Source organism: Papio anubis, chromosome 5 (assembly GCF_008728515.1).
Source record: "Papio anubis isolate 15944 chromosome 5, Panubis1.0, whole genome shotgun sequence".
In the NCBI taxonomy this organism is placed as follows: Eukaryota; Metazoa; Chordata; class Mammalia; order Primates; family Cercopithecidae; genus Papio; species Papio anubis.
In genome coordinates this window covers 31,121,114-31,145,191 of record NC_044980.1, presented here as the reverse complement: position 1 = coordinate 31,145,191, position 24,078 = coordinate 31,121,114, and the positions used below count along the sequence as shown (strand labels likewise).

Here is a 24,078-nt window from a genome sequence, read left to right as displayed (position 1 = left end):
TGAACGGAGATCGTGCAACTTGCACTCCAGCCTGGGTGCCAGAGTGAGACTCTGTCTCAAAAAAAAAAAAAAATAGCCAGGCATAGTGCTGGGGCACCTGTAATCCCAGCTGCTTGGGAGGCTGAGTCATGAGAACCACTTGAACCTAGGAGGCAGAGGTTGCAGTAAGGTGAGGTCGCACCACTGCACTCCAGCCTGGGTGACGGAGCAATAGTAAGTCTCCAAAAAAAAAAAAGAAAAAAAGGCAGGAACTCTGGAGCTCCACAGCTGGGTTTGAATCTTGGCTCTGCCTTTCATGAGTTATGTGACTTTGAGCAAGTTATTTGACCTTTCTGAACCTTAGTTCCCTGAATAAAGTGAGATAATGTTATCAATCTCTCAGATTTCTCTGCATAAATGAGTTAATACATGTAAGACACTTGTGACAGTATTTGGCTCGTAGTAAAGGCATCCATAAACGTAAATTATTTTCAATTATAGGATGAAGGGATGGGGAAACTGTGGCAGGGTTATACGAATACTTGTGGCCTTGGATAAAATGTCCAGCGACAGCACCATACATGAATATTACAGTCTGTCAAATAATAAAGATGGAAGGCAATACATCCTGAAAACTGACTCAGCTGACTCAAAATGTGGCTCTGATTATTTGAATAAATTTGCTTCATAAACTATATAAGTGGGAAAAGGAATATTCAAAATTAATGTCATGTAAATTTTAAATGTGGTTTTAATTATATATGTGAATATTAGAGCTATACATGACTTTCTCATGTATATCACTGTATTATTAGTAGTAAACTGAAGTATATCCTATTACTATAGTATTTCATGTATATTTATGTCGGCCAAAAACCTTTTTGTAGCTCTTGCTTATTATGTATGGAGTTTATATTCTACTCTATAGGGTAAAAGAAAATGTTCTTCTCTTTTTTTAATCAGCATAGAAAATTCAAACTGTTATCAAAAAGCATCTTAACCACATGTCCCTGCTCCCCAAATTAATGCCCTTATGATCTCTTTTGCTTCGATTGAGTTTAAATGCATTTTATTTTTAGACAAGCTACATGATATGTTTTTCTTAAAACAATGCCTCCATTCCAAAGCATAGTCAAAATAAATGAAGAGCTCAAGATGACATCAGTCTCATTTTCTTAAGTCCTGTTGTGTGGATGACAAGCTGCAGTCAGTTACGATGACAGGTGATATATCCAAAGTAATTGCCAAATTTGTTAACATTTTCCGATTTCTAAACCATTCTTAAAGAAAATCACATATGGAGTCACGCCATCCTCACAGTAGTCCAGTTGAGCACCACCTGGATTCATGCTTTCCCCAGTACAGAACTGGTAGCTTTTTGTTTGCTTGTTTTGAGATGGAGTCTTGCTCTGTTACGTTACCCAGGCTGGAGTGCAGTGATCTCCGCTCACTGCAGCCTTCGCCTCCCGGGTTCAGCAGTTCTCCCACCTCAGCCTCCCGAGTAGCTGGGATTACAGGTGTGCACCAACCACGGCCAGGTAATTTTCTGCATTTTTGGAAGGGGCAGGGTCTCACTATGTTGCCAAGGCTGATCTCAAACTCCTGAGCTCAAGTGATCCTCCCGCCTCGGCCTCCCAAAGTGCTGGGATTATAAGCATGAGCCACCACACCCGGCCAGAACTGTCATTTTTGAAATTACTAAGGATGTGCTTGATTTGTTCTGCAGTCCGTCATCAAAAGTTTTACTCTTTCTGGTCTCTGTTCTTCAAGTTTGCCTTTGATTGATTTTACTTAACCTTTGATGTATTTCCTGTAGTCTTTTCCTGCAAGTGATGGTTCCTGACAGTATCAACAGGAGCCATTACTGTGCTTTCCACACCCTCGCCCTCGGGGCCATCAGCAGAGGCATTTCCACAATGAGCGAGTCATCAGTGTTACCCTCTCTCCTACTGACCATCTCCTCCCTCCACTTCCAGGCACAGCCAGACTGAGATCTCCCGGATCTCGTGAACACACCTCATCATGGCTGAGGAGGTCCCGGTAGATAACCATGATGGCGGCTGATAGCGGCTAAAGGGAGACGACCAGTGGCGCTGCCTTAGAGGAGCCCAGAGCTCGCAGCTGCGCTCGTGGGGAGCCCGGGCGGGGTAGCCTTGCTTAGATTTCAAACAAAAAAAGCATCAAACCAAAATAAAATAGAAGGGGCTGGGCGCGGTGGCTCAAGCCTGTAATCCCAGCACTTTGGGAGGCAGAGGCGGGTGGATCACGAGGTCAGGAGATCGAGACCATCCTGGCTAACACGGTGAAACCCCGTCTCTACTAAAAATACAAAAAACTAGCCGGGCATGGTGGCGGGCGCCTGTAGTCCCAGCTACTCGGGAGGCTGAGGCAGGAGAATGGCGTGAACCCGGGAGGCGGAGCTTGCAGTGAGCCAAGATCGCGCCACTGCACTCCAGCCTGGGCGTCACAGCAAGACTCCGTCTGGAAAAAAAAAAAAATGAAATAGAAGGAAAGGTAGACTATCTTTGTGCATTTTAAATATACATAAAATCTCCAACATGGGCCGGGCGCGGTGGCTCAAGCCTGTAATCCTAGCACTTTGGGAGGCCAAGACGGGCAGATCACGAGGTCAGGAGATCGAGATCATCCTGGCTAACACGGTGAAACCCCGTCTCTACTAAAAAATACAAAAAACTAGCCGGGCGAGGTGGCGGGCGCCTGTAGTCCCAGCTACTCGGGAGGCTGAGGCAGGAGAATGGCGTGAACCCGGGAGGCGGAGCTTGCAGTGAGCTGAGATCCGGCCACTGCACTCCAGCCTGGGCGACAGAGCGAGACTCTGTCTCAAAAAAATAAGAAAAATAAATAAAATACATAAAATAAAATTACCTCAATTTCACTCTTAGCAACACATATACACACTTAAAAACCAAGAACCACGACTGAAGTTAGGCAAGAATGGGGGAGGGGAGCTGATATAAAACAGTGATGTGTAAGTGTGCTCTACCAAGGAAAGACGGTAACAATAAGCAAACTCCCTACCCGCCCAAAGTCCAATAACAAAAGTTATCAGCTTCTAGCACAGAGCCATGGCCTCCAGGCTCCGAATGGGCTGTTTCAAGCCTTTCAAAATGAAAAGTTATAAATCAGTGCTGCCAGAAATCCACATCCTCAGAAGGTACCCAATACCTGAATAAATCCACTCTTACTCTGGGAAGTTCTCAGCAGAAAGGTTAACTCTGTAGTGAGAACATACTTTCCTGACCAAGAAGATACACAGAGCTAGCATGAAAGCTGTATTTAATGTTTGACCAGGGGTCTGCTAGGTGGGAAAATGCAAACATCTTCCAGTAGCAGACTGAACTCTACTCCAGAGGGGAAAAACACAGGCCAAGAACGTGGAGGAAAATTCCACTAACTGGCTTAGAAGAGGAAGAAAAGCAACCCCAGCATCCTCAGGTTGCAGGTAGAGAAGGGGAAAAAGAGACTATCAAACCACTTCAGCTTAAACTAGAACACCTGCAAGGTAGTAGAAAGGTTTGCTATGCACTGATTCAACCACTAAAAGAGAAGAAAGGGACACCGATCAAATTTGGCCAGGTGCAGTGGCTCAGGCCTGTAATCCCAGCACTTTGGGAGGCTAAGGAGGGTGGGTGCATCACCTGAGGCCAGGAGTTTGAGACCAGCCTGCCCAACACAGCAAAACCCCGTCTCCACTAAGGAAGGAAAAAAAAAAAAAAAAAAAAAATTAGCCGGGCGTGGTGGTGGGTGCCTGTAATCCCAGCTACTCCGGAGGCTGAGGTAGGAGAATTGCTTGAACCCGGGAGACAGGTTGCAGTAGGCTGAGACTGGGTCACTGCACTCCAGCCTGGGCGACAGATCAAAACTCTGTCTCGAAAGAAATAAACAAACAACAAAACAAAACAGCCCCCCCCCGACCCACACACACACAGATTCACTCCCTCGGGTAAAAGCAGACTCACTTTCATAATTTCATAGGCAAATTTGAAATACAAGCAGCAACATTTAGATGTGCTGCTTCTTTACTCATGCTTAATTATAACCTCCGCCTTATTCGATGTAATTGTGCCTGGAATTCTGTATCTGTACCTTTCCAATAATATTCACCATCTACTACTAATTTTTAAAAAAGACATATTGGCCAGGAGCGGTGGCTTACACCTGTAATCCCAACACTTTGGGAGGCCAACGCAGGCGGATCACAAGGTCAGGAGATAGAGATCATACTGGCTAACACGGTGAAACCCTGTTTCTACCAAAAATACAAAAAAATTAGCCGGGCGTGGTAGCGGGCGCCTATAGTCCCAGCTACTTGGGAGGTTGAGGCAAGAGAACGGCGTGAACCTGGGAGGTGGAGCTTGCAACGCAGTGAGCCGAGATCACCCCACTGCACTCCAACCTGGGCGACAGAGCGAGACTCCGTCTCAAAAAAATAAAAAAAAGAAATAAGACATATTAACAAGTGTTGGTTTCCAGTGACTCAGGTTTTCACATTTCAACCTCTAAGTTATGATGATAGCAATGTTAATTGTTTTCTCAGGCAATGTATTGGAACGTTTATAAATACTGGTTCATTTAAAAGGCCCTGGGAAGGTAAGAGATATATTTTCTTGGCTTCAACCATGACCAGCCTTGCCCACAGCAAGTGCTCATTAAATGTTTGTTTATTGAATGACTTGACTAAATAAACTTTTCCTTGATTTTTAACATTTGTGGCTGATTTCACTATGTTAACCTTCAGCAACTTGTAAGGTGTAGATGTAGTAAGTTCTTATTAATAATTGAGCTTATAAGAAGTGGCATAACTTAACATTGAATAAATCTTATGATAAAGACTTACTGGTTATTATTTTGCTGGTTTGGTGTTGTTTGTATTTTGGCTAATTGAAACACATACAGTTGAAAGAAATACACAGCTTTAAAATACTAAAAAAAAAAAAAAAAAGTGGCTGGGTGCAATGGCATGTAATCCCAGCACTTTGGCACTTTGGGAGGCTGAGATGGGCAGATCACCCGAGGTCAGGAGTTAGAGACCAGCTTGGCCAACATGGTGAAACCCTGTCTCTACTAAAAATACAAAAATGTGCTGGGCATGGTGACAGGCACCTGTAATCCCAGCTACTCAGGAGGCTGAGGCAGAAGCCTCCTGTGAACCCAGGAGGCGGAGGTTGCAGTGAGCAGAGATCGGGCCATTACACTCCAGCCTGGGCAACAAAAAAACTCTGTCTCAAAAAGAAAAAAACAAAAACAAAAACAAGAAAATGTTTTTCACTAATTTACAATGACTTTTCCTCTTTTTTTTTTTTGAAACAGGGTCTCACTCTCATTGCCCAGGCTAGACTACAGTGGCGTGATCTTGGCTCACTGCATCATCTCTCAGGCTCAGGTGATTCTCCCATCTCAGCTTCCTGGGTAGCTGGGGCTACAGGCACGTGCCACCCTGCCCAGCTAATTTTTTGTATTTTTAGTAGAGACAGGGTCTCACTATGTTTCCCAGGCCGGTCTCAAACTCCTGGGCTCAAGCAATCTTCCCACCTCGGCCTCCCTAAGTGTTTGGATGATAGGCGTCAGCCACCATGCCCAGTCTTTCCTATTCTTTCTACCCCTAAATTACATAATAATATTTAATTTTTTAAATTTATTTTTTTGAGATAGAGTCTCACTTTGTTGCCCAGGCTGGAGTGCAGTGGTGCAATTTCGGCTCACTGGAACCTCTGCCTTCCAGGTTCAAGCGATTTTCCCGCCTCAGCCTCCTGAGTAGCCGGGATTACAGGCATGCGCCACCACGCCCGGCTAATTTTTTGTCTTTAGTAGAGACGGGGTTTCACCATGTTGGTCAGGCTGGTCTCAAACTCCTGACCTCAGGTGATCCACCCGCCTCAGCCTCCCAAAGTGTAATTTTTACTTTCAAGTTGTAAGAGTTGCCTTTTTTCCCTTCTGCATGCAAATCCCTTATCATATATATTATTTGCAGAAAATTGCTTCCCATCTTTTTAATAAATGGTGCTGGAATAATGAGAAATTGACGTGCAAAGAAATAAAGCCCTTAATAAAGTTTTAAGTTTTTGTTTTGTTTGTTTTTTTGAGACAGAGTCCCACTCTGTCATCCAGGCTGGAGTGCAGTGGCATGATCTGGCTCGCTGCAACCTCTACCTCCTGGGTTAAAGCGATTCTCCTGTGCTAGCCTCCCGAGTAGCTGGGATTACAGGCACGTGACACTGCTCCCGGCTAATTTTTCTATTTCTTAAAAATAGAATTAGCCGGGCACGGTGGTGCATGCCTGTAATCCCACCTACTTGGGAGGCTGAGGCTGGAGAATTGCTTGAACCTAGGAGGAGGAGGTTGCAGTGAGCTGAAATGGCACCCCTGCATTCCAGCCTGGGTGACAGAATGAGACTCTGGAAAAAAAAAAAAGTATCCAAATCAAACCCTTTAACAATTCAATAATAAGCAGACAATCCAACTGAGTAACAGGCTAAAGATCTGAATAGATGTTTCTCCAAAGAAGATACACAAAAATTGACAACAAACCCAGGAAAAGATGTGGAACATCATTAGTCATCACGGAAATGCAAACCAAAACCACAGTGAGATACCACTTCATACACACTAGATTGGCTATAATTTTTTTTAAAGGACATAATAACAAGTGTTGGTGAAGATGTGCAGAAACTGAAACCTTCATACATTGTTGGCAGGAATGTAAAATTGTGCTGTTACGTTGGAAAAGTTTAGCAGTTCTTCAAAATGTTAAACATGGAATTACCATATGACCCAGCAATTCCACTTTTAGGTATATACCCAAAAGAAATGAAAACATTATGTCCACACAAATCTTATATATGAATGTTTGTAGCAGTATTATTTACAATAGCCAAAATGTGGAAACAACGCCAGTATCAATCACCTGGTGAATATATAACACTGGACTACTATTTGGTGATAGAAAGAAATGAATTTCCAGTGACAGACGTCACATGTGTATGAATACTGAAAATATGCTAAGTGAAAGAAGCCAGTCACAAAAGACCACACAGATTTCATTTACATGAAGTGTCCAGAAAAGGAAATTTATAGAGATGGCAAATTGATGAGTGGTTGCCAGGGGCTGGGGAGTTTGTGGGGAAAAGTCGGGAGTGACTGCTAAGAGATTCAGGATTTCTTTTAGGGGTGATTAAAATGTTCTAAAAGTAGATAGTGCGATGTCTGCAGATCTGCTTCAATTTACTTAAAAACTACTTATTGTAAACTTTAAATGCATGAAATGTGTAATAATGTAATCTCAATAAGGGGAAGTATTCACTGTCCAATTTGAAACAGACAAAAATCAAGATTCACAAAAGCTAACTTCAAGTCACTTTTTTTTTTTTTTTTTTTTTTTGGAGACAGAGTCTCGCTCTGTCCCCCAGGCTGGAGTGCAGTGGCATGATCTCTGCTCACTGCAACCTCCACCTCCCGGGTTTAAGCGATTCTTGTGCCTCAGCCTCCTGGGTAGGTGGGATTATAGGCACGTGCCACCACGCCTGGCTAATTTTTCTATTTTTAGTATAGATGGGGTTACACCATGTTGTTCAGGCTGGTCTCAAACTCCTGACCTTAAGTGATCCACCCTCCTCAGCCTCCCAAAGTGCTGGGATTACAGGCGTGAGTCACCGTCACCCAGCCAAAGTCACCTGTTTTTATAGTCGTTAGCCTAAATGCATATTTAAAATGCTTGACAAGTATAATAGAAAGTTCTTCGAAAGGTCAGCTCTTGCCTCCAACTCCCCTTCCCCTTTTCTAAACTGGCAACACACTAGTGTTCAGGGAAAACCAGAAAAATTGAGTCGTTTTTTAATGAGAAGTGTTTGTCTGGGAAGATTTAGGAAACTCACTTTTAGTAGAAAATTAATCAGCAAAATCCTGTAAGCATTGTTGATGGGGTTTTCCTCCTCATCACACATGCCCACACAAACCTTGGGGCCTGGCAACAACTAACAAGCCAGCCTGTTACACAGATAAACAAACATTCAAGGAAGGAAAACTAGCTGTTCCTCGGGGTGATAATCTAGAGATGGCTTCAGGACTTCTGGAGGCTCGCATCTTTTTTTATCTTCAGCCTCCCAAGAAATAACTGAAGAGCATTTTACACGAAATCACCTAATTATGGTCTCCAGGCTCATTGCCTCTCGCAGGGCCTTGCTTCCTCAGACAGATGCTCAACAACAGGACCCAAGTAGAGTGTGGGAAGGACTGGCCAGATCCTGCAGAAGCCTCTGAGATAACCCCTTCCCCTTTAAGGAAACCTAGCCTCAGGCAGCCTGGAGCTGGTCCTCATTCCAGGCCCGAAGTCCCTCGCCTATCCCCTTCACGTAAGGAAGGCTGGCTGACTTTCATCAGCCATCAACAGTGAGCTCTTTACAATTTGGTCTACCTGTAAATGGCTTTCTATATACTAAGGGTAAAAGTCAGCAAATCCGTAAACAAATTCAGCCAAGATCATATATATTTACAAGTGCAAATTACAAGTACAAATTCCTGACTGCCTGACACAACCCCAGGACTATGGAAAGCTGGTACACAGGGCTATCTACACCTCCCTGGAATCTCCAACTGAGAGAAGGAACCAGAGGGGATACATGTGAGGATACACCCCCATGCACCCCAATGCTCGCCCTCTGCCATTCCCAAAATCCTGGTGACACTGTTCACTACGTCATTTGCTGTGTGCTACCTGCCAGGCATTATGTCAGTGGCTCTATATGCATTCTTCCATTCTAGTCTGGCAACAAATCTGAGTGTTACTCTTCTCAATCGACAGAAAACCACCACCTTAGTCTGTTCAAGCTGCCTTAACACTATAAACTGGTGGCTTATAAATAACAGAAATTTATCTCTCACAGTTCTGGAGGCTGGCAAGTCCAAGATCAAGGCCCCGGCAGGTTCAGTGTCGACAGTCACTTTCCAGTTGACAGATGGTGGCTTCTAACTGTGTTCTTACATAGAAGAGGCCAATGAGCTCTCTTGGGCCTCTTAGGAGGGCACTAATCCCATTCGTGAGGGCTCTACTTTGATGACCTAATTGCCTCCCAAAAGGCCCCACTTCCCAATACCACCACCTTGAGGGTTAGGATTTCAACACATGAATTAGGGGGCACATAAACATTTGACCATAGTAAACATGTTCAGTGAAAATAAATAACTCATCCAAGGCTACACAGCCAGCACACATGGTAGAACTATGATGGGACACCACATCCTTGAAGCCAAATCACAGAAGACAGGAGGTGCCAATCCTGAGACTGTACTGTCCGCAGGAAGCTCACCTTCCAGGACAATGCTAGAAGTCCAGAGCTTTCCCTTGTGAAAAGAGAAGCTCCAGTCGGGCGTGGTGGCTTATGCCTGTAATCCCAGCACTCTGGGAGGCCGAGGTCGGCCGATCACTTGAGGTCAGGAGTTTTGAGACCAGCCTGGTCAACATGGTGAAACCCCGTCTCTACTAAAAATACAAAAAAAACTAGCTGGGCATGGTAACACGTGCCTGTAATCCCAGCTACTCGGGAGGCTAAGGCAGGATAATCACTTGAACCCGGGAGGTGGACGTTGCCGTGAGCTAGGATCGTGCCACTGCACTGCAGCCTGGGTGGCAGAGCAAAACTCCATCTCAAAACAAACAAAGAGGCCAGGCGCTGTGGTTCACGTCTGTAATCCCAGCACTTCGGGAGGCTGAGGCGAGCGGATCACAACGTCAGGAGATCGAGACCATCCTGGCTAACACAGTGAAACCCCATCTCTATGAAAAATACAAAAAAATTAGCCGGGTGTCATGGCGGGCGCCTGTAGTCCCAGCTACTCGGGAGGCTGAGGCAGGAGAATGGCGTGAACCCGCAGGCGGAGCTTGCAATGAGCTGAGATCTCGCCACTACACTCCAGCCTGGGCGACAAGAGCGAGAGACTGTCTCAAAAAAAAAAAAAGTTAGAGAGGTTCCATCTATCCTTAAGACGGATCCCCCCAAAGCCATCCTGGATGAGCTGTCTAGTGAGTTCCCACACATTTGAAGGAAACTTCCCCCAGAGCTAGGAAAGGTTTGGCTGGAAAAAGGTTGGCTCAGGAAGCTCTCAGCATCCACACACTGTGTGTGCAAGCATCACTTTGCCATGTGACAGGGGGGCACAGTTCACACCAAACAACACACACCAGTGGTACTGCGCCTCTAAGAACAGCCAAGTCCGGAGCTTACGGACAATCAAGGGTGGAAGCTGGGAAGCTGCCTTCAAAAGAAAAGGCAGTAGAACAGCTCTCAGAAAAGCTCTGCACCAAACCCCTGAAGCACTCACCTTCACTCAACAGCTTCAGCAGGAGTGCCCTGGGCATGTCAGCATTTTATTTAAGCCATCTCTTGTCCTTTGTCCCTCCCTGGCAACTGGCTGGAGGAGCCTAATTTCCCAGTGCTCCTTACTACTGTCCTGAAGCCTAGCTTTACAGCTGTATAGCCACTTTTATCATTGGCCATTTATTATGTGCAGTTACCTGATAAACTGATAAAAGCAGATAATCCTACAAAGGCAAGAATGGTCTAACGGATTTGAAGCCAGCCAGCTCTGGATCCTACCATACTCTGTACTTTTGGTATAATTCATATGAGTTCATCACTAAACAAAATGCCTGTAATATAGTTGGCTCCAGGGAGGATACAAATGATGACGAGTGTCCACCCTCTAGAGGTGGAGAGAAAAGATACATAAAACTGGTCCGGCACGGTGGCTCAGGCCTGTAACCCCAGCACTTTGGGAGGCCGAGGTGGGCAGATCACCTGAAGTCAGGAGTTTTGAGACCAGCCTGGCCAACATGGTGAAACCCTTCCGAAAAATAAAAATACAAAAAAATTAGCTGGATGTGGTGGCAGGCACCTGTAATCCCAGCTACTCAGGAGCCTGAGGCAGGAGAATGGCTTGAACCTTGGAGGTAGAGGTTGCAGTGAGCTGAGATTTTGCCACTGAACTCCAGGCTGGGCAACAGAGCAAGACTCCATCTCAAAAAAAAAAAAAAAAGCCAACAGTCAAGCAAAATGAGACCTAATATCATACGCAGGTTTCATGTTTCATATGCGTCTCTTCTGTACTTAACTAGACCGATTTGTTGGTTGTTGGAAACTTTCTGCATGCTGCTTCCTTTTCTGCCCCATCCCCAGAAAAAGAGAACATTTTCACATCAATAGGAGGCACTCAGTGATGCCGGGGGAACACAGAGATTCAACGCCATTGACAATTGGGATCTCAAGTGCAACTCCAGCCAGCCAGTGATTCTTCAGAACACATCACTTGCGACTTATATTTGAACATCAGACAACACAGGGAATAACAGAGGTGTGTGTACAACGTTCTGAGGGCCGAGAGGACAAAGGGATCATACTGGCTGGCTAGGAAAGTTCCACAGAGAAGATGAAAACCAGTTCAGGCTGTCCACAGACTCTAGGAGCAGGAACACAATTTTCCCACTGTGGTAAGAGATACTCGAGGTTTACTTTCCCAGGAATATCTTCCGCATCAGCCTGACACAGTCCTGGTGCCCTAAATTTCAAGGTTTGAGTTACTTCATTGATTTAGGTGCTAATTCAAAAAGTAGTTTTAAATATAAATGTTTCTGCAGCAGGAAAAAAAATAGTTTAACCTTGTATTTTTCACGTAAGTGATGTATAGACCCATTTTAAAGAAAAAAAAAAACAAAACTCACCAGATCCCCACCCTACATCCAGAGATCTCATTTGAGTAACATTTAAGAAAATAAAATGATTTTATTGTTCTTTCAGCTGTAAAGTATTGCTATAAAAGAAGTCTTCTTTGTAACTGTTTTTTAAGACAGGGTCTCTGTCACCTAGGCTGGAGTGCAATGGCACAATCATGGCTCACTGCAGCCTTGACCTCCCAGGCTCAAGCAATCCTCCCACCTCAGCCTCCCAAGTAGCTGGAACCATAGGTGCATGCCACCATGCCTGGCTAATTTTTAAATTTTTTGTAGAGACCGGGTCTCGTTATGCTGCCAGAGCTGGTCTCGAACTCCTGAGCTCAAGCGATGTGCCCACCTTGGCCTCTGGAAGTGCTGTGATTACAGCCATGAGCCACTGCACTCAGCCAGTAAAGTAAGATTACTGTAACAAACACAATTTAAAAAATCTTATGCATCTCTAAAGACTCAGAAACCCTTGTTTGAGAAACAGAACTTTAACCTGTTTAACAGTCTCTCTGGATTTAATATCCAGCCCTTGACACAGGGCTTGGCACGTAGCAGCATTTCACTAAACTTTTTCTGAGCAGATGAATTCTATCTGGGGAAAGGAGCTGGGTAAAGTCCAGGGTTTAAAACACTGCTGAGGTGGGTGAGCCCAAGACCTAGGCACTAAACTGTGACCCTAGGTAGGTGGATATTTCACACACACACACACACACACACACGGGAGTATCAAACAGGAATCTGATGAGACAATAAAGTCACTTAAGATGAGCTAACTCTGCCAGCAGTTACCTCCAAGAAACCAGCTGACGTGGACTCTCAAGTCTCTACCCCACCTCATAGGTCTATGCCTAGAGTAGTGCATTTATTTTTTACCTTTCTGTCACAGTACCTGGGAGGTGTCAGAGAGGGTCACATGTAAGCATGGTCCAATGGAGAATACCAGGATCTGAAGTCTGCCGGCTCTGGATCCTGCTGTTCCCGAGTCTGTGTCCTTGTGCACAATTCTTAAATTCCAACCTGCAGCCTCCACATGAGCAAAGCGGAACAAATCGCTATTGCAGTGTGGCTGGGCGGGGGGGTTACAGTGAGAATGTATGGAAAAGCCCTGGCACATCGCTAGAGCTTAATAAAGCCAGTTACCCGACAGAGGCTGGAACATGGCACCTGTTACCCACAGCCATGAAGAAAGGACAGAGGCAGGGTGGGGAAAAGGCTTCGCTGCTCAGGGATCAACATATAACACCGTCTTTTGAAAGGGGTGGGAGCAGACAGAGTGAGGAAGGAAAAGGTAGAGGCGCCTTCGTGAGGGAGGTATGTGTATTTTGTGGCTGAGTGAAAAAACAAGGAAGGGGATTTACAATATGTTCATGTAAGGCTCTGGGCAGAATTTAAAGTCACTCTATCGGCTCAGCCAAATGAGAAGATCCTCTTTCTGACAAATCCCAACAGAAGACATGTCAGTGAGCTAAAAGTATCTTGGTATCTTCTTCCATCTGGGCTGCTATCACAAAATATCATAGACTGGGTAGCTTATGAACAGTAGAAATGTATTTCTCACAGTTCTGGGGCCAGGAAGGCCAAGATCAAGGTACTGGCAGTACCTGGTGAGAGGCCATTCACAGATGGCGGTCTTCTGCCTGTGTCCTCTCATGGCAGAGGGGATAAGGAGTCTTTCTCAGGCCTCGTTCATAATGGCACTCATCCCATTCATGAGAGCTCTACCCCCCAACCTAAGTGCTTCCCAAAAGCCCCACCTCCTGATACACTGTCAACCTTCAGGGTTAGGATTTCAACAAATGGATTTTAGGGAGACGGAAACATTCAGTCCATTGCACTTGGCAAAAGAAAGAAAGGGCAGCTGGGCGCAGTGGTGCACACCTGTAATCCTAGCACTTTGGGAGGCCGAGGAGGGCAGATTACGAGGTCAGGAGTTTGAGACCAGCCTGGCCAACATGGTGAAATCCCGTCTCTACTAAAAATACAAAAATTAGGTGGGCATGGTGGCAGGTGCCTGTAATCCCAGCTACTCAGGAGACTGAGTCAGGAGAATCACTTGAACCCGGGAGGCGGAGGTTGCAGTGAGCCGAAATCATGCTATTGTATTCCAGCCTGGGCGACTGGGTGAGACCCCATCGAAGAAAAAAGGAAAGAAGGAAAGAAGGAAGGAAAGAAAGAAAGAAAGAGAGAAAGAGAGAGAAAGAGAGAGAGAGGGAGGGAGGGAGGGAGGGAGGGAAGGAAGGAAGGAAGGAAGGGCGGGCAAGACTGGGACAAGATTGAGAAAATGAGGTAATGAACTCCAGAATAACTGTCTAGCACTTGAGCAACCCTTTGGTTCCCCTTCTGGGGCATTTCCCTCATGTAGCATTGGGCTGAGGGTATAGCCATACTTATGACATTATCTTTCAACCCTTCAGGTCACACCAGCTCACCCCAAACTTAATTTTAGACTATAGAAAAACCAGAATAAAATGAAGTCAGGACACACCCTAATTATAACCGTGTTATTGTAAGTGTCCATGCAGACAGGGGTCTGGAAGCTTGGAAAAGCAAAATATACTTGGTATGTACTGAGTGGTGGGACTGAGAATTTTCCTTTTAAACTTTTTTTTAAATAATTCTGATCTTATTAGTGCAATACATAAAAGCTGGGAAGGGAAAAAACATCAAGAACAGCCTATCTCCTTGATGTCACTCATCCCACAGCAGGAAAATCTGGACTGAGACCACTGTTGAAATCCTACACCCCACCGTGCCAGGCTTCCAGTCCATTCAAGAGTAGGCCAGATGCAGCTACAGCTGTGGCCAGAGCTTAGGGGAATGAAAAGCTGAAGACTAAATTTATTTTAGTCAAAACTGCAGTGCAAATTCCACTCACACAGAGCACCCTTAAAACGCAACGTGCTGGCTGAGCGCGGTGGCTCACGCCTGTAACCCCACCGCTTTGGGAGCTGAGGTGAGTGGATCACTTGTGGTCAGGAGTTCAAGACCAGCCTGGCCAACATGGTGAAACCCTCTCTACTAAAAATACTGAAAAAAAAATAAATGGTGGCGCATGCCTGTAATCCCAGCTACTCGGGAGGGTGAAGCAGGAGAATTGCTTGAACCTGGGAGGCGGAGGTTACAGTGAGCCAAGATTATACCATTGCACTCCAGCCTGGCAACAAGAGCAAAACTCCATCTCAAAATTAATCAATTAATTAAGTGCTGATTATCAGACTAAACCCAGGAATTTCTGTACAACTTCATGTTAACAAATGCCTAAGCCAATTTTTTTCTACCTAGTCTGAAATTTTTAGTAACGGTAGCACACAGACACACACACACACAATCCCTGCTGAGAAATTAAATAGTCCCCAGTATAAGAAAAATAGAATAAGAGCCTACACAAGGTGATTTATACTTTAAGACAGACTTAGACATAGCTGATCACTACATTTATTCCACTGGAAAATCTCGTTATACTCGTGGAAATTTATTAGCCACCTATTAAGTTTTCTGTCTGTTTTGAGACAAAGTCTCGCTGTGTCACCCAGGCTGGAGTGCAATGGTGATCTCAGCTCATTGTAACCTCCGCCTCCCAGGTTCATGTGATTCTCGTGCCTCAGCCCTCCTGAGTAGCTGGGACTACAAGTGTGCACCTCCACATGTGGCTAATTTTTGTTTTTTTGTAGAGACAGGGTTTCACCATGTTGCCCAGGCTGGTCTTGAACTCCTGGGGTCAAGCAATCCGCCCACTTTGGCCTCCCAAAGTGCTGAGATTACAGGCATGAGCCACTGCACCCAGCCAGGTTTTTGTGTTTTAATGCAAACCACGATCGATGGCGGGCTAAGCAGTAACGTGGGGACAGTATGGTCTCAAGGATTGCTGCTATCTATGGTCTTCACCAAGACGTGACTCTGCCAAAGCCTACACAAACAACCCTCACAAGGGTAAGGGCGAAAGGTCCTGGTCAGTGGATACAAGTTTAATAGTTTCAAGATTATCTAAAAAAAATTCTTTCTTGGAGAAATAAGCCAAGACAGGAAAAAGAAAAGCTTAGTATTTATCTGCTTCCCTCTAGAAAACCCCTCCCTTGCCCTCTCCATTGCTCCTCCCACACCACACTTTGTTCACACTGGTTTCAGCACCCACGCTGTAGCACTGCCTGGGTCTGCACACCTGTCTCCACTGTCAGGCTGTGAGCTCCTTAAGATACTAGGTCGAGCTGGGCACCATGGCACACACCTGTAATCCCAGCACTGGGAGGCTGAGGCAGGAGGACTGCTGGAGCCCAGAAGTTCAAAACCAGCCTTAGCAACATAGTGAGACCCCCTTCTCTCTACAAAAAAAATACAAAAAAATTAGCCAGGTGTGGTGGTGCACACCTGTAGACCTAGCTACTCGGGAGGATGAGGTGGGAGGATCACTTGAGTCCAGGATGTCGAGGCTGCAGTGAGCTGTGGTCTAGGCCCACTACACCTATGTACCCCAAACTCAGGCATAGCCTGGCACACAGTAGATGCCCTACCTGCCCTATTGTTCTTGGATCATCTTGGTTTAAACTGGTTATCCCAGTCTAATTATCAGTGCTCTCTTTCACTCTCAGAAGTGCCCTGTGTGTACAATAAATCTTATGATCACCCTATCAGTAAACAGTAAATACATCTTGCTTTTGGTTTATGAGTCTTGTTTTTAAGATCATGTCCCTCCCGTGACCTGCTGTGGTTATTTGCTGGTCAGCAGAGCAACAGGTACATTAGGGAGATGGGTAGATAGACCCTGAGGAGAAGGTAATCCAGAAATTAGTTTTGTTAAGAGTTTGGGGCCAGGCAGAGTGTCTCATGCCTGTAATCCCAGCACTCTGGGAGGCTGAGGCGGGAGAAATGCTTGAGCCCTAGGAGTTCAAGGCCAGCCTGGGCAACATAACGTGAGACATCTCTACAAAAAATAAAAAAAATTAGCCAGGCATGGTGGTGCACACCTGTGGTCACAGCTACTCAGGAGGCTGAGGCGGAAGGACTGTCAGAGCCTGGGAGGTTGAGGCTGCAGTGAGCTGTGATCGCACTACTACAGTCCAGTCTGGGCAACAAAGTGAGACCCTGTCTATATTAAAAAAAAAGGCATGACCGGTAGGTAGGTAGCTTGGATTTGTCACAGCAGATTAGCAGATTTCCTAATTATCTCATTAACCCTTTGATAACAGTATCAGTCTTGCCTCTCCTTGGCTCCACTGAGTACACTGGCATGGTCTGGGCACAGGGAGAAGCTGGCAATGGCTAGAATGTATTGGGAGCAGTGGGGAAGGCTCTGCTGGGATTGACAGTGTTGGTGAGTGTTCACCGTTCCAACCTGGACCTCCCTGCCTCAGTGGCTCAGTACCCTGCCTACAATGTCTCCACCTCTCCAGTGCCCTTAGAAATGGAAAAACCGGCCAGGCGCGGTGGCTCACGCCTGTCATCCCAGCACTCTTGGAAGCAGAGGTGGGCGGATCACCTGAGATCAGGAGTTCAAGACCAGCTTGACCAACATGGAAAAACCCCGTCTCCACTAAAAATACAAAATTAGCCGGGCGTGTTGGCGCATGCCTGTAATCCCAGCAATAAGGGAGGCTGAGGCAGGAGAATCACTTGAATCCAGGAGGCTGAGATGGCAGTGAGCCGAGATCGCACCATTGCACTCCAGCCTGGGCCACAGAGCGAGACTCCGTCTCAAAAGAAAAAATAACTGGAAAAACCCCTGAGCTTTGCTTATAGTCCTCCAGGATGAGAGGGAGCAGCAAGAATGAGAGAAGGTGAGGATGGAGCTGGAGCCAATTAAGGCACTCATCTCAGGGTTCTGGTTGATATGGTGTGGCAAGGGGCGTGTTAATACGGTTGCCAGATGCACTGACAGCATCGGATTTATCCAAGTGGATGCCATTTGTCCTGGGGTCTGGCCGTTTTACAGCATATTAAGGATAGGAGACTAGGACCACAAGTCTCCACAGGTCCTTCTCTGCTTCTAATTGCCACAGACAGGGCCATGCAAAGGCGGCCAAGAGGGAGGGGAGTTACTGTTACTCCACCTGTCTGGCCTGTTTCCTCTGGTTCCAGAGAAACTCCTCCTTGGATTTAGGGGCCCACAGGGACTTCCCAACTCTCGCCGCTCATTAAGCCCGTTTGATTTAAAAGGATAAGATTAAATACACAGCCCACAGCCAAGATTCCAGATGTTAAGCCAGCCTTCCCTTTGTGGTTGGGGTCCCCTGCTAAGTAGTACTAGTAATTAACATCTAAAGCCGGGTTCTGAGGGGCTGGAAGGGGTGGGAATCAGGGAAGAAGGGGCCCTGGCTCTTGGCCCGGCTCGGCTGTTTTTATTAGTCCACGATCTGAGCCATTCATTTGGTTTCTTCATTTTTCCCTACCGGGAACTGACCCTCTACCAAACCTCTGTCCCTTGTGAGCAAGCTGTGAAAATCAAAGGGGGTTAACAGAGTTATTCTGCAAAAGCATTAAAAAGCCCCCACAGAACGGCGCTGTCCCATACCGTACACACTCGCCACATGCTGCTATTTAAACCTAATTAAAATGAAACATTCAATTCTTGGGTCATGTGCGTCACATTTCGCATGTGGCTAGCGGCTGCCGTATTGGCCACCTCACAGAAAGAACACTGCCATCACCAAGTTCTACTGGACAGCGCTGCTCCACAGCTTCTCTTGGATTTCTCTCCACAAAAAAATCACAGAAAAAACGACCCCAGCCTTGTCAATGCTCAGGAGGGCAATGCTTCTTATGTGTTTTTTGTTTGGGGGGAGGGGGTTGCTTTTGTTTTTGGAGGGGGACAGTGTCTCGCTCAGTCGCTCAGGCTGGACTACAGTGACATGATCTGGGTTCGCTGCAACTTCTGCCTCCCGGGTTCAAGCGATTCTCCTGCGTCAATCTCCCAAGTAGCTGAGATTACAAGGTGTGCACTACCACACCCGGCTAATTTTTGTATATTTAGTAGAGATGGGGTTTCACCATGTTGGCCAAGTTGGTCTCGAACTCCTGACCTCAAAAGATCTGCCCACCTCGGCCTCCCAAAGTGTTGGGATTACAAGCATGAGCCACTGCACCCGGCCCCAGTGCGTCTTAATGCCTCCAAGAACAGCAGTCCCTTACCCAGACACAGTAAGGCCACCACCAGGCCCTCTTCCAAATTCTAGAAGCAAAATGGCACCATTTTTCTTCCCAACACTTAAACCAAGTGTTGGCGAGTAAAGGGCTTTTCCCCCATGGCTCCCACTGCCTTTATACTCAGATGGCCCTTTCAGACCGAATCTATTATTTACACAGTCCTACTTTTAAGAGAATGCATTTCAAACATTTCCTCAACAGTAGTGTAAGGTCTGTGCAAAGCCAGGGTCCAGGACAACCAATCACTTCCCCCCGTTGGCCTGACAGGCCTTTCTGAACAGCACCAGAAAATGGCCAACTTGAACTATTTAACAAAACAAAAGGACACAGTCCTCCCCCTGCCAAGTGTTAAAAGCATTCCAAAAGAAAAGGCCGAAACAGAAGCTCCTCCCCTCCAATCTGTTCCTCATCTGTCCAAGGATTTACTGGCTCTCGCACTAAATTAATCAATTGCCAAAAGAGAGCTAAAACCACAGCTCCAATGTAAATACTTCTTGGTAACGATCCCTCAGCGTGACACTTCAGATTTCAAGTGGCTGGGTGGCCTTCCAAACGCCTCATTAAATGGCAACTTTATAGCATTAAGAGGAAAAGGCTCTGGGATTTTCTGTACAAATGTATAAATCAATCTTTTCAAAGACAAACAATAGAACAACCCGAAAAATGTACGTGATAGGGGACGGGGCTCAAGGAGGAGTGTCGAGAAACGGAGGAAGGAGAAACTGACGCCGACAGAGGTTGGTCTAAAGTTTTTTGTGGCTCCGGGCACAAGGGTATCTTGACTGGGAACATTTCCATTCCATCCAACATGCGTTTTTCCATTACCGAACGGGACCATTCTCCCGATGGTGAGATCCCATGCCCTGTATCATCCCAGACTGACTTCCTATCCCTCACAGCATTTATCATAAAGATTTCCAACTCACAGGCAGTTAAAATCGGTCAAGCTTACGAACTTCTCTCAGGGAATGATTTAGTGTTAAGAAAAACTACATTCTCAACAGTTGGTTATTGATTACCCTCTGTGTTTAAGACATAGTAAGGGTTAGAAAAGCACATTCTCCTCTCTCCCTCAAATCATTTCACATGCCTTGTAGAGTATAAACCACCTAATTAACAGCTAAGCCTACAAAGACACCACTGCCTCACAAATCGAGTATATAGCCCTGACCAATCCAATCCCCTTTTCTTTTTAGAAAAGCTTTCAGGGGGCCAGGTGCAGTGGCTCACACCTGTAATCCCAGCACTTTGGGAGCCCAAGGCAGGCAGATGACCTGAGGTCAAGGGTTTGAGACCAGCCTGGCCAATATGGTAAAACCCCATCTCTACTACAAATACAAAAATTAAGCCAAGCATGGTGGCGTGCCTGTAATCCCAGCTACTCAGGAGGCTGAGGCAGGAGAATTACTTGAACTCGGTAGGCAGAAGTTGCAGTGAGCTGAGATCATAGCACTGCACTCCCGCCTGGGCAACAGAGGGAGGGAAAGAAGGGAAGGAAGGAAGCAGAAGAGAGAAGTGAATAGGGAAAGAAGAGAAAAGGAAAAAGGAAGGAAGGAAGAAAGGAAGGAAGGAAGGAAAGAAGGGAGGAAAGAAAGAAGGGAGGACAGACGGCAGGCAGGCAGGCAGGCAGGCAGGCAAAGCTTCTATGGGCAATGTCTGTGCCATTCAAATTCCACTGCCGTAAATGGCCCAAAACAGCTGCACCCCTGGAACCCAGGCTCGAAAAACAGGGTTGTATCCCTTTGATACGCCCAAATGCCCACTGTGTGTTGGAAGTTAACAATGCTGATCAACTCCCACTCCCTCCGACTCTTGCCACTCTTCAACGAAGCAGCCTTTCAAAGCTATGTATGACTGTCCCTCCCATAAACCAATCCATTTTATTTTTCCTTTAGAAAAAGTTCCCCCCCCCACATAAAACTGCTGACTGAAAGCAAAGCGTAGGACAGTTTTGAGACACAGTGCATGCACAGGCAACCCTCAGCATTTGGGCATGTGTCATTCTTGACACTGTCCCCCCAACTGGCAGTTCTCAGTACAGCTATGCAAAATTTTGTCAGATTCCTGTGGAAAAATCACCCCCATTGTTCCAACAGAACAACAGACAATTGATCATCAGGACAGTGAGAGGAGGGAAGCAGACTCTGCAGATCTCAGGAATGGCACTTCTCTGCTGTAAAAATGGTTCCTATTGGAAAAGCTGCCACCCTTCTAGCCCTCCTCCATCCTCAATACTGCTCTCTCCATCTCAGAAAGCAAAATGAAACAAAATCAAGCCTGTGGATGAAAGTGCACACCGCTCTCAGGCTCCGAATGTGGTCTCTCCACTGACACCCGAAGTCCTCCCAGAGAGGGCGTCCCAGGATGCCGACAGTGCTCCAGGCATTTCTGAAGCAAGAGTCACTTTCCTAACAAACTTCCCACTCTGTCACCGCCTCTCCATTCACACTACATATCGATTTTGTGTGTGTGTAAAATCTGCTTTTCCCCTAGAGCCTACCAAGTGTGTACTTAAAAATATCCACTACATTGTAGAATTTTCAGAACTCATCGAAGTGGTCAATACACAGAAATCGATGGTAAGAATGAGCCCAGCCCATAGCAAACACGGAGGAAGCAAGCACACAAGGAATAGGCCAGTCCAAGTATGCACATGGCACAGCCTGGCACTGGTTCTTGCACCCAGGCGGCATTCAAGAGATAAGTACAGAGGCCGGGCATGGTGGATCATGCCTGCAATTCCAGCACTTCGGGAGGCTGAGGCGGGCGAATCACCTGAGGTCAGGACCAGCCTGGCCAATGTGGTGAAACCCCGTCTCTACCAAAAATACAAAAAATTAGCTGGGTGTGGTAGCGGGTGCCTGTAATCCCAGCTACTCAGGAGGCTGAGGCACAAGAATTGCTTGAACCCGGGAAGCAGAGGTTGCAGTGAGTCAAGATCATGCCACTGCATTCCACCCTGGGCGACAAAGTAATACTCAGTCTCAAAAAAAAAAAAAAAAAAGAGAGAGAGAGAGAGACAAATGCAGCATCTACCTGATGCAGAAGTGCCTCTGGGCTCTACCTGTAATAGTCATTGGGTCCTCCCATAAGACCTCAATTCCACCCTGGGCCATGGCTGAGGGCCCACGCATCTCAGCATCCTTCACAAAAGCAGTTTCTGTCAGGGAGTTTCCTGGTCCTTTGCCAACCCACTGTTCTCAGAAGGGTGGAAGGGCAAAGGGAGGAATTTCTCCAGTGGGCAGAACCTCATCAGAGAGGAGAGAAGAAGGGAGTCTGGGCAGCAAGCTCAGCAAGCTGGGAGGAAGGAGGAGTGGCAGGGGAGGAAGGGGTCCAGGGGAGGCACATAAACAACTTGGCACTAGAAAACTCAGCCAAAGCTTGGAGTCACTACCAGCCTGAGAGTTCACCCAATGCAGCAACATGCTTTAAACAAATGTATTGTTAATTGTGGAAGATATGCACTGATCTGTTTTTTCAGTGTGCCGATGAAACTATATAGATAATGGCTAGGCATGGTGGCTCATGCCTGTAACCCTAGCACTTTGGAAGGCCAACTCGGGCGGATGACTTGAGGTCAGGAGTTACAGACCAGCCTGGCCAACATGGTAAAACCCCGTCTCTACTAAAATTACAAAATTAGCCGGGTGTGGTGGTGGGTGCCTGTAATCCCAGCTACTTGGGAGGCTGAGACAGGAGAATCACTTGAACCCAGGAGGTAGAGGCTGCAGTGACTCACTGCACTCCAGCTTAGGAAAAAAGAGAAATTACAAAAAAAAAAAAACCTCAAAAACAACATACAAAAAAAAAACCAAAAACAAAAACAAACTATACAGATAATGCTTAATCTCCTCCCTAATTCTACTCTCTTTTCCCAAGATAATTGGTGTTTTCTGGTTTTCATGTCAACCTTTTGGACACAGCACCGATCTACTCTTATATTCATATAGAAAAAAAAACATCACTTGACTTAATGGCCACATAGTGTACTTATGCTATACTGTGCTGCTCTTTCCTTAGTGATATGTTTTATTGCTTTTCTTTTTTTACATTTGTGGCTGATTAGGGAGAGACATTTTAGAGATCATTACATCTATATAAAAAAATGCACTTCCTTCTTTAAAATTGCCACATAGTGTTCTGTAATGTGGACTTACATATTTTATTCATTCATTCTTTTGATAAATGTTTAGTTTTCATTTGTCCCCATTTCAAACACTTCTGGAGTGAATATGTGTTCAGATGCAAGTATTTCTTTAGAACACAATTCTAGAAGTACAATTTCTGAGTCAAAGAATATGTACAATTTTAACAGATGACAAAACACCTTTGACATGTCTCACTCTCACTGACGGTATGCAAAGACCCAAACTCTACCCTGCTTGATTCCATCATTCTTAAGTTTTTACCTAAGTCTAACCTTAATCCTAACATTGTCTAAACTGGATGGTAAAGATTAAAAAAAAAAAAAAATCCCACTGCTTTGATTGGCGTTTCTCTGATTACCTAACAGCTCAAGCATTTTTTTTTTTTCTTTTTTGCCATTTACACTTTTTCTTCTGGAAGTTGCCATTTCATACACTCCACACATTTTTCTTCTGGGTATTTTACTCATTAATTTACACATTTTTACGTATTCACTTCATCATCTATTCTGTTTTGTACGTTTCTCTTTGTCTATCAGTTTTTTAAAATTTTACTTATGGCATCGTCCCACAAACAATATGGTAGCTTCCTATTAACAATATAGTGGCAGGCCAGGGACAGTGGCTCACACCTATAATCCCAGCACTTTGGGAGGCTGAGGCGGGTGGATCATTTGAGGCCAAGAGTTTGAGACCAGCCTGTTCAACATGGCAAAACCCTCTCTCTACTAAAAATTAAAAAATTAGCCGGGAGTGGTGGTGGATGGCAAAATCCCATCTGTACTAAAAACACAAAAATTAGCCAGGAATGGTGGTGGGCACTTGTAGTCCCAGTTACTCGAGAGCCTGCGGCAGGACAATCACTTGAACCTGGGAGGCAGAGGTTGCAGTGAGCCAAGACCACACCATTGCACTCCGGCCTGGGTGACAGAGCGAGACTCCGCTTCAAAACAACAACAACAAAAACACAATACAGTGGCATCCAAATTGTTGTCAACAGTAGAATCCTTTCTGGAGTGCAGTGGAATCCCAAACAGCAGACAACAGCAGACCTGCCCTGGCTGAGGCTGAATGGGCATCCTAGGG

General features: G+C 45.8%; 1 protein-coding gene and 1 pseudogene across 6 annotated transcripts in view; both read right to left on the bottom strand.

Annotated features, from left to right (window-relative positions):
• Positions 1–24,078, bottom strand: part of PDZD2 (PDZ domain containing 2) — a 472,962-nt gene that overhangs the window by 202,085 nt on the left and 246,799 nt on the right. The window lies entirely within an intron of this gene.
• Positions 1,032–2,213, bottom strand: LOC101011771 (annotated as a pseudogene).